Consider the following 17408-nt stretch of genomic DNA (forward strand, 5'->3'; position numbering starts at 1 on the left):
AGTTCCTCAACTGCTCTTGACCTTACATTTTTATGATAGAATCTCTTACTGAACCTAGAGTTTCCCAAGTGACTCGACTAGCCAGCCTTGAGCCCTTCCTGTCACCATCTCCCCAGTGCTGGAATTATAGGCCCACACTGCCAGAGTGTTTCTTACATGGTTGCCAGGGGATTGGAACTCAGGTCTTGATGGTTATTAGTGGCCACCAGGCTCTCTGCAGTGCTCTCTTAGCACTGCTAAGCTGTGGTGTTTGGTAGGCCAGCTCAGTAGGTTTATAAGGATCTTCATGTAACTCCTTCACACATTTGGAAGGTCAGAAAGCCAATGCAAGAGCTGAAAAGGCTATGGGAGAGGTAAATGTCATCCAGACAGCCCTCAGGAGAGAGGGTGCTTTCAACAGATCAGGAAGTCTAGCAGGGGCCGTCTGTGACCAGATAGGGGTGAGCACTCTCAGTGAGGTGAGCCACTAGGGCAGAGTGCCTGGAAGCAAAGTGCTAATTAAGTATCTCCTTGCAGTTAGGTCATAAAGTGGAGGGAAATGTATCTGGAGGAAAAAATAGGGTGAAAATTCTATGTGAATTTCCAGCAGTGTCTAATAAAAATTGAAGTCGAATGTGAACCTTACATGCAATTTCAAGTTTTTTTAGTTGGGCATGGTAGCCTACATCTATAATTCCAGCACTTACAAGGTTGAAGTGGGGGAATTTCCACACGTTTAGAACCATCCTGGGCTACTTAATTAAGGCTACCCTTCTCAAAATAATTTCCTTCCTGTAAACCTGTTCAGAAAAGCCATAGCAAATGAAACTAATTTTGATAACAATGTTATTTAACCCCAAGCATCTCAATTATTATCATTCAAACTGAGCATAAAATTGATCGGCTGCATTCCTCTTTAGTCCCAACCTTTGAATCCTGTATTTTCCACACACTTCAGTTTGGACTTGCTATATTAGGGTTTAGACATCACATGAGTCTTCCTTTCTGTTCAGAGGGTTCCTAGTATCCATCCATTCCACACATGGGCTTGAAGAGACACTTGTGCCTTAACTGTCATTCAGATGAGCCTTTTTGGTCAGAGAGGCCTGACTGTCCACCACTAACCACATTCTCAGCCTCTGGTAGCTGCCTGGGTCTCCCCTCCAACCCATCTGTCCTATCAGTCTCTCTGGAGACCTTGACAGTAGGTCGCCCTGAATTTCACAAGATTGCATCTGGGAAACAGCAGGCGTGCATGGATGTTCCCTCCCCAAGCAGTCAATGGGAGCAGCCGGTCAGGAGTTAAACACAGTTCAGTCTGTGAGAAATGATAGTTGCCTGCAATCTTCCCAAACAACTGTGCTATTTCTGAAAAACATCAGGGTGAGGCCTGCCAAGAAAACCCCACGAAAGCCACCAGCAGACAGAGAGACTGTCAGCCTGTCCTTACTCTTCCTTGTTTTCTGACTGTCTGCACCACACAAGGTCGTAAGACTTTGGGTAGCATCGTCTCTTTTCTTGCCATTTCCAATGCTACACCAACTCAGGAAATAATGCCAACCGTCAACAAATGGAACTGTATGAGGTTAAGCTTCTGCACAGTCAGCGAGTACCGTACCATTAGCTGAGTAAAGAGACAGTCTGAGAGAAGTCTTTGCCGGCCATACACCTGACAGAAGAGTAACATATAGAATGTATAGAGAACTAAAACCCTCCAACCACAGGAATGCAAACAGACCCACCATTACATTCGACTACTAAATGAACAGATGGTTCCCAGAAGAGAATCTCGAATGCCATTTCACATACGAAAAAAGGCTGAGCTTCACTGTCACGGGATTGCAAATTAAAACTTTGTTGGGATTCTGTCTTTACCCTGGTCAGAATTTCCATCATTAGGAAGACAAATAAAGAAATGCAGGGAAGGGTGTGGCAGAAGGGGATCCTTACAGACTGCTAGGAGGGATGCAAACCAGTCCAGCCACCTTGGAAGTCAGCATGGTGGGTGGGTTCTCTAGAAACCAACAGCAGATCTAGCCCACGAGCCAGTGATTCCTGAGCATTTACCTGAAGGGCCCCAAGTCACAGAGAAACTACACGGCGGCGTTACTGACAACAACTAAGTGATGGGCTCACCAGGGTGTCTATCGATGGTAGCAAGAGTAAAGGCAAGACTCTAGAGGGACACAACAGAAGAGTTACGTAATTTGTAGAAAAATGGATGCAGTTGGTGACAACATAGCCAGACTCAGGAAGATGAGGTTGTATGTTTTCCTCTCATGTGTAGTTCCTGGATTTTATGTAGTTACATAAAATCATGTGTGCACATAGGAAATGAAAGTAGAAATGAAACTGCAGAGAACAAAGGTGGAGGAGGGGGGCAGGAGGAGGGGAGGGTTACGTGGATGCGTACCACACAATATATACTTGTGTGAGGATGTTCTCACGGGACATAATACCACGTACAACAAGTAACTGAAAACATCTTCAAATTATAATAAAGACATAAGGACATAAACATTTAAGAAGCGCTACATCCTCTCCATGTGTTTATAGATATAGCTTATGTGTCAAACACAATCCAACCTGGTTTACGTACAAAACTGCACAAAGACTGTGGATTCTAAACCCTCTTGTTGAACCAATAGTTTATATAAAATAGAACTGGGCTGTGAGTTTCAGAGAGAGAGAGAGAGGGAAGGGAAAGTAATAAAAGTCAGTAATGTTTTTAACTTCTTTCTACGCTCCAATGCATTTAATGTGACCCAACAAAGTACCGTTTCTCCAGTACATATGTGAGAAGTTTGAGTTTCGGGAAGGCCAGCTTCCTCATTCTTGGTGAAGAGAGACCCTGGACTGCCGTGCTTGCTCTGACGCTCACAGGAAACCTCCATTGCCCAAACTCAGTGCCTATTCCGCAGCCCATTCCTCCCGGCTGTGGTTCAGTGCAGTATTATTTCTGCTGCTCTGGCTTGTTCAGAGCTGGCTTTGGGCATGATCCCTGGTTTCACAGCAGGGCAGCCCCTTTGTGCCATCCCTGTTTGCTGAGTCCAGTGGATACATCAATATCAAGTTACATGTCACACACCCTCAAGGGGACATTCACGAGTGTCTGATGAGCGACAGAATTTCTACTTTGGTAGAGCGGAATGGAGGAGAAGGGAAGTCTTCAGGTCGGGCAGGGTTCAAACCCTCGCTCACTCTCTTGCTGTTTATGCTTAGGCAAGGCTTTCAACCTCTTAGTAACTTTGTATTAAAAATATTTTAAAGATGATTTTATATGCAGGGCAGTTTTTCCTGGCCTCCTGAGTGTGTCTCTCTGTTGGCCCACCCGGATGTCAGACTACGAGAGGAGCCACCAGCCCCACTCTCAAATCTTAGTTACAATCAGGATTTTAGCAAGGCATGCTTCAAGTGTCCGTGCTTCCTCCCACTGTGCCTTCTTCTCTTTCCCCGATTTCAGGAGACCCCTCACTCAGACATTAGCTGTAGTCATCTGGCTTTCCCTTCGGCCATGTTTTCTTGCTGTCATTTACCACGGAGCTGGATGTAGTGGAAAGCATCTTGCTTCTTTTAGTGTCGGCCATCTTTTCAATAGTATTGCCCTGACTAGGCAAAAGGTGAGAATTTGGCAAAAAGAAAAGAGACAGAAGTATACTCTTATTTAACTTTTAGAGGACAACTGAGGCTTCCCTAATCAAGTTATGATAGTTTCTCAAAAAAATTATTAAAAATAGAAACCAGTGGGGTGGAGATGAGGTTTGGCAATAAGGGGCAGAAAAAGAGCAATATATTAGAAAAATAAGAATATATATGTATATGTATATATTCTTATATTTGTTCTTATATATTCTTATGATGTTTGAACATTTTACCAAAACCCATACATTTTATTGTTTTATTGTATCGAGGTAATGAACACAAATATGTTTTTCATGTGGTACTTGCCCCACGGAAACGACTGCTCAAATGTGTAAAGACATGAAAGAAACAACACTCACCACAGTGTTACTTACTACGCTAGAGAACCAAGAGACTTAAACATTCATCAACAGGCAAATGCTTGACTTAGTTATGCTCTTCAGCCACCCTGCAACAACTCTGTAGTCATTAACAAGGAAGAGATACGTTAAACTAAAAAGAAGGAGGAGAAGGAGAAGGAGAAGAAGAAAAGAAGAAGAAGGAGAAGGAGAAGAAGAAAAGAAGAAGAAGAAGAAGAAGAAGAAGAAGAAGAAGAAGAAGAAGAAGAAGAAGAAAAGAAGAAGAAGAAAAGAAGAAGAAGAAGAAGAAGAAAAGAAGAAGAAGAAGAAGAAGAAGAAGAAGAAGAAGAAGAAGAAGAAGAAGAAGAAGAAGAAGACGACTTAAAGCAATGGCTGAATCCTCACTTTTTTTTGAAACAGATAAAGTAGATATTAGTATAGACAATATCTAAAAAAAAAAAAGTGATGCAGAGGGGGAAAAGAGATTGCACGCTGCTAATGCCAGTTTTTTCATGGGGCAAAATAGAAGAGTTTCATAGTAGAAGTAATATGTTCGATGATACTTGAAGGAGTTTTTAAAAGGGTAAGCATGAGAAAAATGAAAGGAACAAAACTCTAAAGAGTATTTTTAAAGGATCCAAAAGCATTAAAAACACCACACTGCAGTACAGCAAGGACAGAGGAATAGGAGGGAAAGATAAAGGAGTTCCAAATGAAAAAGCTGGGTGTGTAAAATGACCTCTGCCCTGGTAACCTCATAACCCCATTCACAAGAAGCTGTAGCCAGGCAGCAGCTGCCACCTGCCCTTGTGTCTCCTTGGATGTTCAAGGTCATGGCAGCTTCTCTGATGTTCTCCATGGGTGGCCATTTTCCTTTATTCATTTTGTTCAAGGAAAACCATGGAGATTTCTGTGGACATGTGTATTTTGTGAGGCAATGATTCAGCAATAATTTTTAAGCCTGATTCACATTAGATGAGAGAGAGAGAGAGAGAGAGAGAGAGAGAGAGAGAGAGAGAGAGAGAGAGAATGGAATAAAAATATTAGTTTAGATCTGTTTACAAGAAGTATGTGTTGCTGGGCATGTTGGAGCGAGCCTGTGATCCCAGCATTTGGGAACGAGGCATGATCAATTCCAGGTTACTCTGGGCTCCAACGCTGGACCAGGTCTCAGAAAGAACTAAGTGTCACATGGTCGGCACAGGTCCTCCAGGTCCTGTGCACCATCTCTCAGCATGTCTAGTTTGTGACTTCTCCAGGGGAGGGCATGGGAGATGTTTAGTGAGTTTGGAAAATGTATTATTTTATTTTATTATTAAGCCTTAAAGAGTCTGCAGCTAACATAGATAGGGAACAGCTTCATTGCAGTTCAGGAGATCACTTCACAGGGGCGATTTAAATGGTATTTGTTAATTGGCCAATTGTGAGGAGCAGCAGCAGGCAGGAGTGTTGTAGTAGAAAGCGGTGTGTGGACACCAGGACAGTATGGAAGTGAGTTAGGATATGAGCTCCAGAATCAGTGGCAGGTGAATAAAGATCTTCTGGGAGTGGAAAGGAAAGTTTCTGTTGTTGTAAAAATATATATATATAAAAAAATTAAAATGCTGTCTTTTATCCCGCTTAGATCCTGCACCGCAGTGCCCCAAGGTATCTGCTGGATATCTTAATTCTCAGTCAGCAAAGCCTCTCACCCACTTTGCTCCATCCCATACCACACTGCTGAAGGCCTCTCTCTGAGTCTGGCAGCAATCTCTCTACCTACCTAGTTCCCAAGGCAGGTTTCCATGCCAGAAACACACATTCCCAACTCTGCGGTGCCCAGTGTCTCTAGCAGCTGCACACTCTCTTACACTTAAATCTCTACATGAAAGAACACACAACACAATAACCTTTGACCCAATTGATAAGATATAATTGCTCACCTAAACATACAAAACCCTGAACACATCCATCCCTTAAGAACATTTATAACAACCTGTAAAGGTGCAGCATGGAATCTTAACGTCAGCCTCCATGTTGTCTCCCAGCTACTCTCTCTCTCTCTCTCTCCTCCTCTTCCTTCAAACTTTTCTCCCATCCTTCCTTCTTATCCAATGACTGGCCTCATTCTATCTTGTACCTGCCTCACCTGTGACATCATCCCACAAGTTAACACTAGGCTGGCACCAAGCATTCCTGCAAGCTATGAACATCTGGATAGAGAAATGGGCAAGAGGAATCCAAATGATTCTCAAAACATAGGAAGAGACACTTGGTTGCTATGATGACAGAAATGCAAACACATTCCACTTAGATTGTTTTAAACCTATCAGACCAGCAAAGATCAAAGCATCAGATAATGGTGGTTGAGGTTTTGAGAATAAGGTTCACACACGAGGCCTGGGGGAAAGTGCATCTTCTGTGGACAGCGACTTGGTCAGTAAATAGCACTGTACATATCTTTAAACTCAGGAAGTCCACATCTGGATGTGCCTTCTTTTCAGTGGGGCTTCTCAGCCTCTGTACTGTTGACCGTTTGGGCCAGGCTTCTACCCACTGGGCACCAGTAGCAACTACATCTCCACATCCCCCGTGAGTCCAAACGTCCATTGGTTGCCTCTGACTAATGAACAGTCGTGGTTATAGTCACTAAAAGTGCCATACTTTGCAAGGTTATTCATTCCCGTTGCTTGTACAAACAAAGCAGTCAGAGGCATGCTAAGTGTACAATGGAAATGTTTAATCCATATAACGAGCCATTTTCCATTCATTAAAGATGAAAAGGCTCTTTACACAGAGTCTACCTTGGACTGATCTCTGAACGAGGCTGTTAACCAATACAGAGAGAAAAGGAGTTAAGTAGGATGTGTAGACTATGCTGCTGTTATATAAAAAAGAAAGAGACTTTTCTATCTGTATTACAAGTATATGAATAGGGCATCTTGGAAAAATCTGAAGGAGTTGGTTATGTTTGTTAACTTCTTTTACATTTGTGTGTGTGTGTGTGTGTGTGTGTGTGTGTGTGTGTGTGTGTGTGTGTGTGTGTATGGAGAGTACAATGTCTGGGAGTTGGTTCCCTCTCTGCACCATCTCTGTCCTAGGGCTTGAACTCTGATGTTGGTAGCAAATGAGCAAACGCCATCATCTGCTGAGTCGCCTTGCTGGCTGATATTGGTCGAAGTAGGGTTAGAGAAATGGAGTTTGGGACAAGGAAGGGAAATTTTATTATTATGTGGCATTTGGTAACTTTAAAAACTGTGCAGATCTATGACATGTTAGGGAGTTTTTGTGAGTGCCCGGTTGCCACAGCATTTCTGCTTCTGTCTGTTTCTGTACGGAGATGAAGGTGGGAATATGGGGATGAGGAGTGCGGAGGTGAGAGGCCCAATAGGTACAGGGCAGGGCCCAGGCCCCGACAGTCAGTCTGTTCTAGGCTCCGACTGGAGCAATTTGAAACTGGTGAAAAAACACCAAGGAAAGTCCTGGCCTAATGCCCCTGAGCTCTGAGGTGGATCTTTTGGTTTTTAGAGTTCAAAAGTATTTTATTTTCCCAGTACGCTATACCATGATTGATAAGAGCTAAGGGAGGCTTCCTGGTGCAAGGGCCAGGCTTAACCTTCCTGACCGTTCCAGCTTTTTGTGCTGACAAAGTGAGGGTACCCGTTCTCTTTTCATTAGACTTGCCTTCCTTGAGAACGAGCCGAGGTCTGTTTGGGACAGCAGGTTCATCTGCTCACTGCATCCAGGGACTCAGGCGTCTACAGAGTTAAGGGTGGGTGAGGAACACCCTTCCCCCATCTCCACTGACCCTGACCTTACACATCAAACTGTCCTGGATCCTGGATCCTGTTTCCTCTTGGAAACAGCTCTGTGTACTGTTGTAATTCCTGGTCTTCATCCCTGAAGTCTGTCTCCCAGGCTTTAGTTTCTACTGCTGTTTCATGCCCTCAAACAGGACTGGACAGCATGTTATAAACTAACACACGTACCCCAGACTCAACGCACATAAACAGACTTACCCCAAAAGGAAATGTGAAGTAAATTGTCACCATTTAAAGAGTCACTCCTCATAGAAGCTGTGAGGAATTAAAGGTATGGAAAAGAGTTTGAAAAGCGTGGGATCCCGCTCATCTAGTTCGAATCCTTGATGTTATGGTAAACAAAGGTAAACGAAGACTCAGTGAGGGAGTGGCGAGGGCGAGCAGATTCTGTTAGGCAGCTCTGCCACGTGCCTAGAATCCCATCCCCTTAGCCATGGTCAAAGCTTGAAACTTGGCTGAGTGTTACAAGGCACCACTAGAGAACAGAAAGACTGGCTTACATGAGAGCTTCCTGCTCCTTATTCGTTCCTTGATCAAATGCTAACTGATCTAGCTCTAGGGCTCATCCATGTGAGCCTCACAGGGGCCCGAGACGATCAGTTAGTCAGCGGTCATTAGTGACACTTCCGTAGTGCAGACGAGCAAGCCCTGGGTATCCCTTCAATCTTAGTGTACGGGCACACAAGCACACGGCCGACTTTGAATCGGATTATTTCATCCACATAAGGATGTAATATGGGAGGATGCCTATAAAAGCAAAGCATTTGAAAATACAGCTGTGGAAGTTTAAAAAGAATAATTACTTCTTAGAAAAATAAATGATTCTTAGACAATAGGGATGGTTCCACAGCAAATACAGGACCACTTTTGGTGGCTCGCACACTGTTTTATCTTTGGAAAAGGATAGAGCAACAAATGTTTGAGTCCAGAAAATGTTCTTATCCCGGGCTGGTGAGATGCCTCGGAAGGGAAAAACACTGGCCCCCAAACTGACAACCTGGATTTGACCCCATCACCCACACATTAGGAGAGAACTAACTTCCAAAAGCCGTTCTCTGACTTCCCTTGTGGACTGTGGCCTGCAGGCACCTACTGCTATACTAAATAAATAAAAGTAAGAAATATCTTATTCTATGATATTCCACACACAGAAATGCATCCTGAAACCTTAAAAAGAAAGGAACAGTCTTCTACTATGTGTGTGTTTTCGTTGTACCTGGAAACAACTTGAATGTTCATCCATACACATCTGGGTACATAAAACGAATAAGTTTATATTTGCAACAAGTGGATTGAACCATTAAAAATTCAGATATATGGGAAAGTGATTAGTTTTGAGCTCCCGTAGACATACGGAAGTGTATTTATGTAAAATAATGAGTGGGGGAGTAGAATATAAAATTGTTATGGATGGTAACCATAAATATTTAAAATTATATCTGCATGGTAATTTGATAGTTTACACAAAAAGTTGCACAAAATAGTTTGAATCTAGTTTTATTAACTACTTTTGGTGGTTTAATAATCCAAAGTCTTTCTATTCTGCTTTGTGGTATTCACCATCCATCTTCATTGCTAGAGGTTACCTGGCCGTGACCCAGGTAATAAAACAGGCTGATCCCCACCTATCCTTGGTTCTAGACAAGCCCTCAGGAAGACACGATAGAGTTAAAATGTGAAATAATTACAAAGCAAATATAGAACGAGACATCACGAGCTGGGTCACCAGCCTCGCCCTGGCTTCCTTGCTCCCTGGCCTTGCCTGCGGATTATCTGCCATCCCCACTGCAGTCAGAGCAGCCACTTGCAAACAGAAAACAAATGCCTTTGCAGGGCAGCTTCCGCCCTTTGGCAGCTTCCTGCCATTGGGAGAACGATCAGACTCTTGCCATGCCCCGCCGTGGCTCTTCAGCTTGGCTTCTGCACCCTCAAACTGCAGCCTTCTCTTAAAGTACGCTCAGACTCTCTCTGTCTTTTATCTACCTCAGGCTCCTTGGGCTTGCCGTCCCCACTGTCCAGTTTGACATTCTGGGGTTTACGTTTTTGTTTTCACTTGACTGGCATCTCCATCATCCCACAAACTCTGACTCTGGCCCAGATACAGATTCCCTCTCTAACCACACTTCCTTCCAACTCTGCCCCAGTTGCTGCTGAGGTCTGCCGTACAGCCTGCCTATCTGTATCTACCTTGTGCTGTTGTGTACTCCACTCTGGGCTGTCTCTTTCGCCTGCTTATGAGGACAAACACCTCCCCCGTATTATTCACCACTGTAGTCCTCACGCCCACCTCATTGGTTTTGACATAGTAGGTATTAAGAAATGATTAACAAACAATAAAAATTTAAAAAGTGTTTTTGCAGAAGGTGCTATGCAAGCTGCCAAGGGAGAGGAGGACTCGGCAGTCCTACCCAGGTGTTGAAGCCTACAAACCACAGTGACTATTGTAGCAAGACATCCCCTTATGCAATAGTGACACTTTCATTTTAGGAGGGACCAACACCTGTTTAGTTGAACTTATGGCCCACTTGATGGGACAGAGTCCATGCTTAGTACTATAAACCTAGCCAACGAGCCAGCTGGAGAAGCACAGACCCTAGAGGAGAACCCAGTACTGTCATTTTCTTGATGTAATGTCTAGCTGTATTCTAAATACTTATCTTTATCCCCCACTGATAGGTGTGGCTCTCATCTTTCATCTTTTGTGCAACAGATAGACATGATTACGGAAGTCCACAACTGGTCAGAATGCAGACAGTAAGTGAGAGTGGGCATTTCAACCCCCACTGACACAGCTGCAGCACAACCCCTACATTGAAAGCTCAGGGAACATCACCAAAGAGGGAGCAGAATTATTTTAAAAACCAAAAGATCAGTGGGCCTGCTGCTAGGTGGTGTTGTCTAGACACAACAGGAAAAACGCACTTGTGAACTCTCCACAACACGATGGTCTGGACAAGGCGAGCATAATGATAAAAACAAACCAGTTGACATGTCCACATAGATGGAGGAACTCTACCAGCCTCCACCTCTAGAGGAAGAGTTACTGCTGGTAAATGGTTGCTAAAAGACGGAGAATCAGTTTCCTCCGGGGTTGAGTCCCTCTATAGGTTGTCTAATCCCAAGTGGTCATCCCTGAACACATACATGTACACAGGAGCAATGCTAAGTGGACTCACTGAGTTGTATGTAACAATAATAATCAAAGAAGAGGCCATGGATTAGGGAAGGGCACAGAAGGAGTTGGAAGGGGCAGAGAAGGGTAGAGGTGATGTAGACATAGTACACAGGTATGATGTTCTCAAAATAACAACCTAATAAAAATGGATGTGGAGGGGCTGGGGATTTAGCTCAGTGGTAGAGCGCTTGCCTAGGAAGCACAAGGCCCTGGGTTGGGTCCCCAGCTCCGAAAAAAAAATGGATGTGGAGCTGGACATAATTATATTTTATTGTGTTTTTGACTTACATTTCTCTGATGGCTAATTAGGTTGAACACCTCCCCCCATAAACTTGCTGATTATTTGAATTTATTCTTTCTAGAAGAATCTATTCTTATCCTTTAAGCATTTTTTGAATTAACTTGCTTCACTGTTAAAGTTTTTAGGTTGGTTAACTAGTCTGTATACAAACCCCCCTGTGGATGGCTTTTACAAGCTTGTACGTATCAACAACTTATGAATAACTGTAGAAAATATGTGGAGACGTGGCATCTCGTGCCAAGCTCTCATTACACTAAATCTATAAAACTTGTATTGACTTTGAAAGGCAGATAGGTGGTCTACACAGGGAGTTTTATGTGCACTCAGAAGCAGTTCCCTCCTCTGGGAACTCCAACTCATATCCTGGCAAAACTCACCTCCTGGGAGACCTACTTTTTCTGATGTCTGAATAGATCACTGACAGATGGGAAAATTTATTATTAGTAGTCAGGGAAATCAGGTAAAGATGGAGCAGGTGGCCCATGAAAATTTGAGATGAGTGCTAAGCCAACTTCCTTAGCACTCAAGTGTGTTGACCTCTCGCTTGGTCCTCAATGTGTGAGTCTTGTTTGGAACCCACAGAAACTCTGCTCTTGAGCTTTCTGGCTAATCCTTTCTTCCAAACTAGGTGCTCTTCTCCTCAGTATTTCTCTGAGTCTGATTTTATTCTCCTGCAGGAAATAATGAAAAGGTGTGCAAGTCACTCAGAGAGATGCCTCTGCCTCTGCCTCTGCCTCCTGGGTACTGGGATTGAAGATGTTCACCATCACGCCCAGCATATCACAGGGTGGAGAGGGAAGATGTGAACCTGGGAAGAGCTGGAAAGAAAGGAGCAAGCAGCCTCGCTGCAACCTTGGCTGTTCCAAGAGTCACTGCAGAGTTTGTGCTCGGCAGAGGCACAGTATCCCCGTAGTTCACGTTTCAATGCCACACTCCAGTTCTCAGTGTCAGGGCCCCAAAGAAAAAGCGAACTTGAAGCACTGAAAGTTCAGGAAGGAAGATGTGCGAGAGGCACGCAGAGCAAATGTGGTGGTGTCGAGAGAAATCAGAGAGATGGGCAGAGAAGGCTCTTGGGGGCCATAGCTAAAAATTAAGTACTCCGGGTACTTAAAATGAAGTACACAGAGCTTCGAGGTAGACAGTGGTAATTTTAAAACTTCACTTGATGTTGTGGCAATGACAGATTGATATAGAGCCTCAACTGTCCATGGGACCCCAGGTAGCATCAATGAAATCACATTGGGATGATGTGAGGAGGGGCCATGGGTGGTAAAAGTCTCCAGCAGAAAGGCTCTGGTAGTTTTAAGAATACTTGCTGGGGCTGGGTACAAGTGGTATGTGCCTTTAATCCCAGCAGCACTCAGGAGGCAGAGGCAAGTGGATCTCTGTGAATCTGGTCTACAGCAAGAGTTCCAGGACAGCCAGGGCTACACGGAGAAACGCTGTCTCAAAAATCCAAAATCCAGAACCAAACCAAACCAAACCAAACCAAACCAAATCAACCGAAAAAAAAAAAAGGAAGAATACTAGACTGCAGAAGGTCTACTATAAACCCAAAGGGAGGAAAGATAAACCCAAAGACTCAGGGGAAAGGAGACTAGAGTCAATGGTTCTCCAGAAACAGTTGGGGACTTCCTACAGGTGTCTCTGACCTAGCTGACAGTTCTGACCACCCAACTCCCACTTCTCGCTTAAGACATGGTCGTGACTATTTCTTTCATGGAATGGAAACTTCTCCACTTATTCTTATATCCTAAACCCTCCCTTCTGGTCTCCCATGTCATGAGATTACTCTGAGTATGGAGCCCTTTTCTAACAGGGTTCAATTGAGCTACACTAACTCCGCTCCACGCCCAATCTACATTTTCTTCCTTTGTTCTCTTCCTTTCTCCTTCTACTTTCTCTACAGGAAGAAACAAAAAGAAAACCAAACAAGCAAAATCTAATGACTGTTAGAGGCAGGAAGCATCGTGGAGACTGATGGTACCATCAGATACCTGTCCTTATAAACCTTCTGTCTAATGGAGGCTCACGTTAGTGAATGGGCAACTGTGACTTTGGCATGGACCCTCAAGAAAAGGCACACATTGCTATGGCAGAACATAATGGGTGGTTGACCCACTCTACAGAAATCCAGGAAGGCTTCTCTAAGGAAGGGACATTTAGAGATGAACAGGCGTGGTGTGACTAGAGCCCAGAGCAAAGACAAAGAGGGACATGTGCCTTAGATTCTAGTGCCCCGGGTCAATGGGAATAACCCTGTCATAAGTCTGTTTGCTTATGATGAGAAACGTATCAACCGATCACATTCACAACGTGAGCACTCAGCTAGACTGCTATGTACCGTGTGGTGGGGCAAGGCGATCGCACAGGAGCAGCAGGGCTAGATGGGACACGTGGACTTCTGCTGGGAATGTGCCTGAGGAAATGCTGGTGGACTGCAGCAACATCAGTAGCAAATGTGAGGAAAACTTCATGTTATTTTAGAGCTCCAGACAGTGAAGTAGGGAGAGATCTGTCTTGGGGCGTGCACGGAAGAGACAGAGCTCATAATGTACTTCACTGTGACAGATCCGGAGGACACGAGGTGTCGACTGTCGAACCCTTTACAGAGCAAAAGAACATGGCATTTTGTAATAACCAGGCAGTAACACTAGCCGTAAGAAGCACCATTTGCCATGGAACTGTGTGAGCTCTGGAGACATAAGGGACCTCAGAGGAGTTATTTAAACCCTCCGAACTTCCTTCCCTGATTTATGAACAAGGGAGTAACAGCTCCTACTCATAGGATGATTGTAGTGTTTACTCGAGACAATCCAGGTGAACACACCTACAGACAGGAAGTCCCCAATGTTAGTCACTGTTTAGTATTAGAATGATGGTGACCTTCACCTCATTGAAAAGAAAACAAGGGGACTAGCCAATCTCTCAAATACATGGCTGTTTCGAGATCTCATAGCATTATGAGGTTTATAGCAAAAGTCACACTAGAGCTGGTCTTTGACCCAGATCTGTCTGATACCAGAAAGTGTGTTTTGGTGATGCAACATAATGGTTACCAAAAGCAGGAAGGGGCCATCTCCCCACCTGTCCTCGTTCATTCAGAGATGCTGCATGGGTCAGACTGCAGCTCAGAGAGGGGGATAGCCCTGGGCAATAGCCGGGATAGTGATCTTGGCTGTTCTTTTTGTCCCCATGCCACAAGAAGCTTGGTAAGCTTGATCCTTTAAGTGCAGAGTCATTAGAATAAAGAATCCTTCCTTTCCCTAGGGCCTTTCAGAGTATGACGCATGATGACCAGCCCACCATGTCCCACAGTGAGCATGAAGCTCACAATATGCTTTTCTTAGAGTGTACTCAGCACCTTGTGGAACAGGGAGAACCATCAGGGCCCTGACTTTGCAAACAGGAAAATGCCTTAAACAGATGAAATGTCTTGCCAGCGATATCATACCTAGAAAGTGAGGGGGGGGATTTGAACCCAGCTCTTACCAGCTACACTGGTTTTTCGAACCTGCACTGTTTGTCTCCATCCGTGCTGCTCCTTCCGTCTGGTGCTCAGGGCTCTCTGTTTTTGCTCCTTTGTTTATGGTTCAGTTGTCATCAACCTCCCCGGAGACTGCACTTCAGTCTGCCAGTAGTGCGCTCCGTTTGTCTTATACTGGCCTATGAGAGCAAGCCGCTACATTTTCAGGAATTTATGATCCACACTGATTAACTGAATGGCCAAAGGGGCTCTTCTTTTCTGAAACGGGTTCTCTTACATTGCAGACTGGCCTCGAACTCTATGTAGCTGAGAATGACCTTGGACTTCTGGTTCTCTTCTGCCTCCTGAGTGAGGGTTTATAATTGTGCACCCCCATGTTTACTTTACACAGGGCTAGGGACGGAACTTGGCTTCATGCATGCTCAGCAGATACTCTTTTAACTGCCCTACATCCCAGTTCTATAAAGGAGTTATTTATAACAGAGCAATCAATAAACGCTACAAATCATGGCTCCACAGCTCCCCTCTACTAACAGAGTGACTGTCACGTTGTACCAGCACGCTACCGGGCTAAAGAACTGCAGATGCCAGAGATGCGTGGCACACCCCGGGGGCATCTGATGCTGTGCTTATGTGAAGGGTACCATAGCGAGCACCCCGTGTCCTTCTAGCCATTGCCTCAGCAGGATGAAGCCCAGAACCACTTCCACAGCATAATTCAGGGAGAGAGGCATATGATCCCCAAACTATATTCATATTTAAATAGACATTTGCTCCATTCCGAGCGTAGGACGGTGGGCATGGATGTTTACAGTTGGACTGAACACTTGATTTGTGAAATGCTAGCATTTGTTCTTGAGTGTTTCTCACATGGTGTTACAGTTTGACAGAAGATCTGCACTTTAAGGAACACAATTTTGCATACGCTAGGGGCTTAAGTGGGGCGACTCCAGCTTGTGTAGCCCTGGATGGGTGTGTATCTCCCGTCAGCGGTCCCCCTCTTGTCTGGCTCTGATCCTGCCTTCTAATTTTTCCCACTATTTGAAGACAAGTAACTTATGCTAGCCTGCCAGTTCCCTCAGGGACGTGAACATGACACATACAATGGTGAATGCTTGCTAGGTGCTGACGGGGTAACAGCTGGCCATGTCTTAACGTGAACTGTGTGAACTTGCCAGTGTCTGACTTTTTTTTTCTATTTGCTAAATGTTAATTTCAACAGGTCAGCTCACACAGGTTATCTGTGTCTGGGCCATGTTGTCATGAGATGGGTACCTTATACCCACTTCACAGGTGAGGAGGATTGAAGTTTTTATTGGAAAAAAACCAAGAAGTTCTTCACACAAGTACAGTGTTATCCATTCCTAAGTGGTACACTGTTTTGTGTTCATTGATGGCCTGGGAAATACATTATAGGCAGGGCATATACAATAATAACTCAGCGACCTTGAATAACTAACTAATAAAAAACTCTGTAATGCTTAAAGAAAAGTTTCAAAATGTTAGATATAATTATAAACAATTGGCAGTAGAAAGCAAGAAATGACATACACATTTGTCCATCGCAGAAACATTAGACACCACAGCCAAGGGCTCCAGACTGGATTATTTGTCTAATTCTTTGCTTTCTCGAGATCGAGTCTTGCTAAATAGCCAAGGCTGGTCTGGACTCCATCATGGAGCCCAGGCTGCCCCTGAACTTGTATTGCTCCTCCTATCTCAGTCTCCTTAGTGCTGGTGCCGCCACATCCAGCTTGTGTTAGGAATTTTTTATGATTCTTGAGCGGTAAAGCAGGAGTGGTGTCACCATAATCTGCTCATAATCGAGACACACTGGAGGCTGAGGCTAGATGACTTCAAGCTCCAGCTTGGGTTATACAGTGACATTAGAAGGGAGAAAAGAAAGGGGGAGGGAATGATGCAATTACATTATAATCTCAAAAATTAAAAACTATTTTAAAAAACTGGTTGAAGTATAAAATCCATTTAGAGAAAAGTTATTTAAAGGTGCTTTGCTTTCATTGTGAAACACGAATTTCATGTTCCATTCACAGAAACAGAGTTGATGACAGGTGATTTATTAATCCTTCAGGCCCACAGCTCGGCACCTGGCCGCTGACCAATGGGACCTAAATGTATGTCATTCTATCTGCCTCTAATCTATTAGTAAGCTATCAGTGAGACCCTGCTGAAGACAAGTGGTTCTCTTCACTGCAAAAGTACAGAGAGGCGGCATTATTTTACCTGAAACTTAAAAGGTGAGGCATTTTACCCCCTCCAAGTGATTTGCTCCAAGTTGATGAAAATCCTCACGTGGATCTAGTGAGACACCAGCAAGGAACAGAAGCATCCTTGCCTTGGTGAGCACCAAGCTAAAACCCATCTTTGCCCTGCCTCTCAAAAGATGTAAACATACTACAGTGATATGACAAGAAATCAAACAAGCGTTGAAAAGTACTTGAGGAGGATTAACCAAGAGCCACTGTGTACAAACAAAAAGGTTCTAAAAGAAAGAGTGGGACTTGGGATTGATGTCTAGTCTGTGTACTTACGAAGGTTAAGTCTGACGGAGAAGGATATTTGCCCAGGGCGACTCACTGACACAGGGACTACTTGACTCCGACCCTGTCAGGAGCCATCTAGGTTAGGCTAAGGCTAGCAGGTGGCATTCCCAGAGGTGGGCCGC

General features: G+C 44.3%; 1 protein-coding gene across 5 annotated transcripts in view; it reads right to left on the bottom strand.

Moving 5' to 3' along the window:
- The window catches only part of Itk (IL2-inducible T-cell kinase), a 61413-nt gene that overhangs the window by 41803 nt on the left and 2202 nt on the right, over positions 1–17408 (bottom strand).

This window comes from Rattus norvegicus, chromosome 10 (genome assembly GCF_021556685.1).
Source record: "Rattus norvegicus strain SHRSP/BbbUtx chromosome 10, alternate assembly SHRSP_T2T, whole genome shotgun sequence".
Lineage (NCBI taxonomy): Eukaryota > Metazoa > Chordata > Mammalia > Rodentia > Muridae > Rattus > Rattus norvegicus.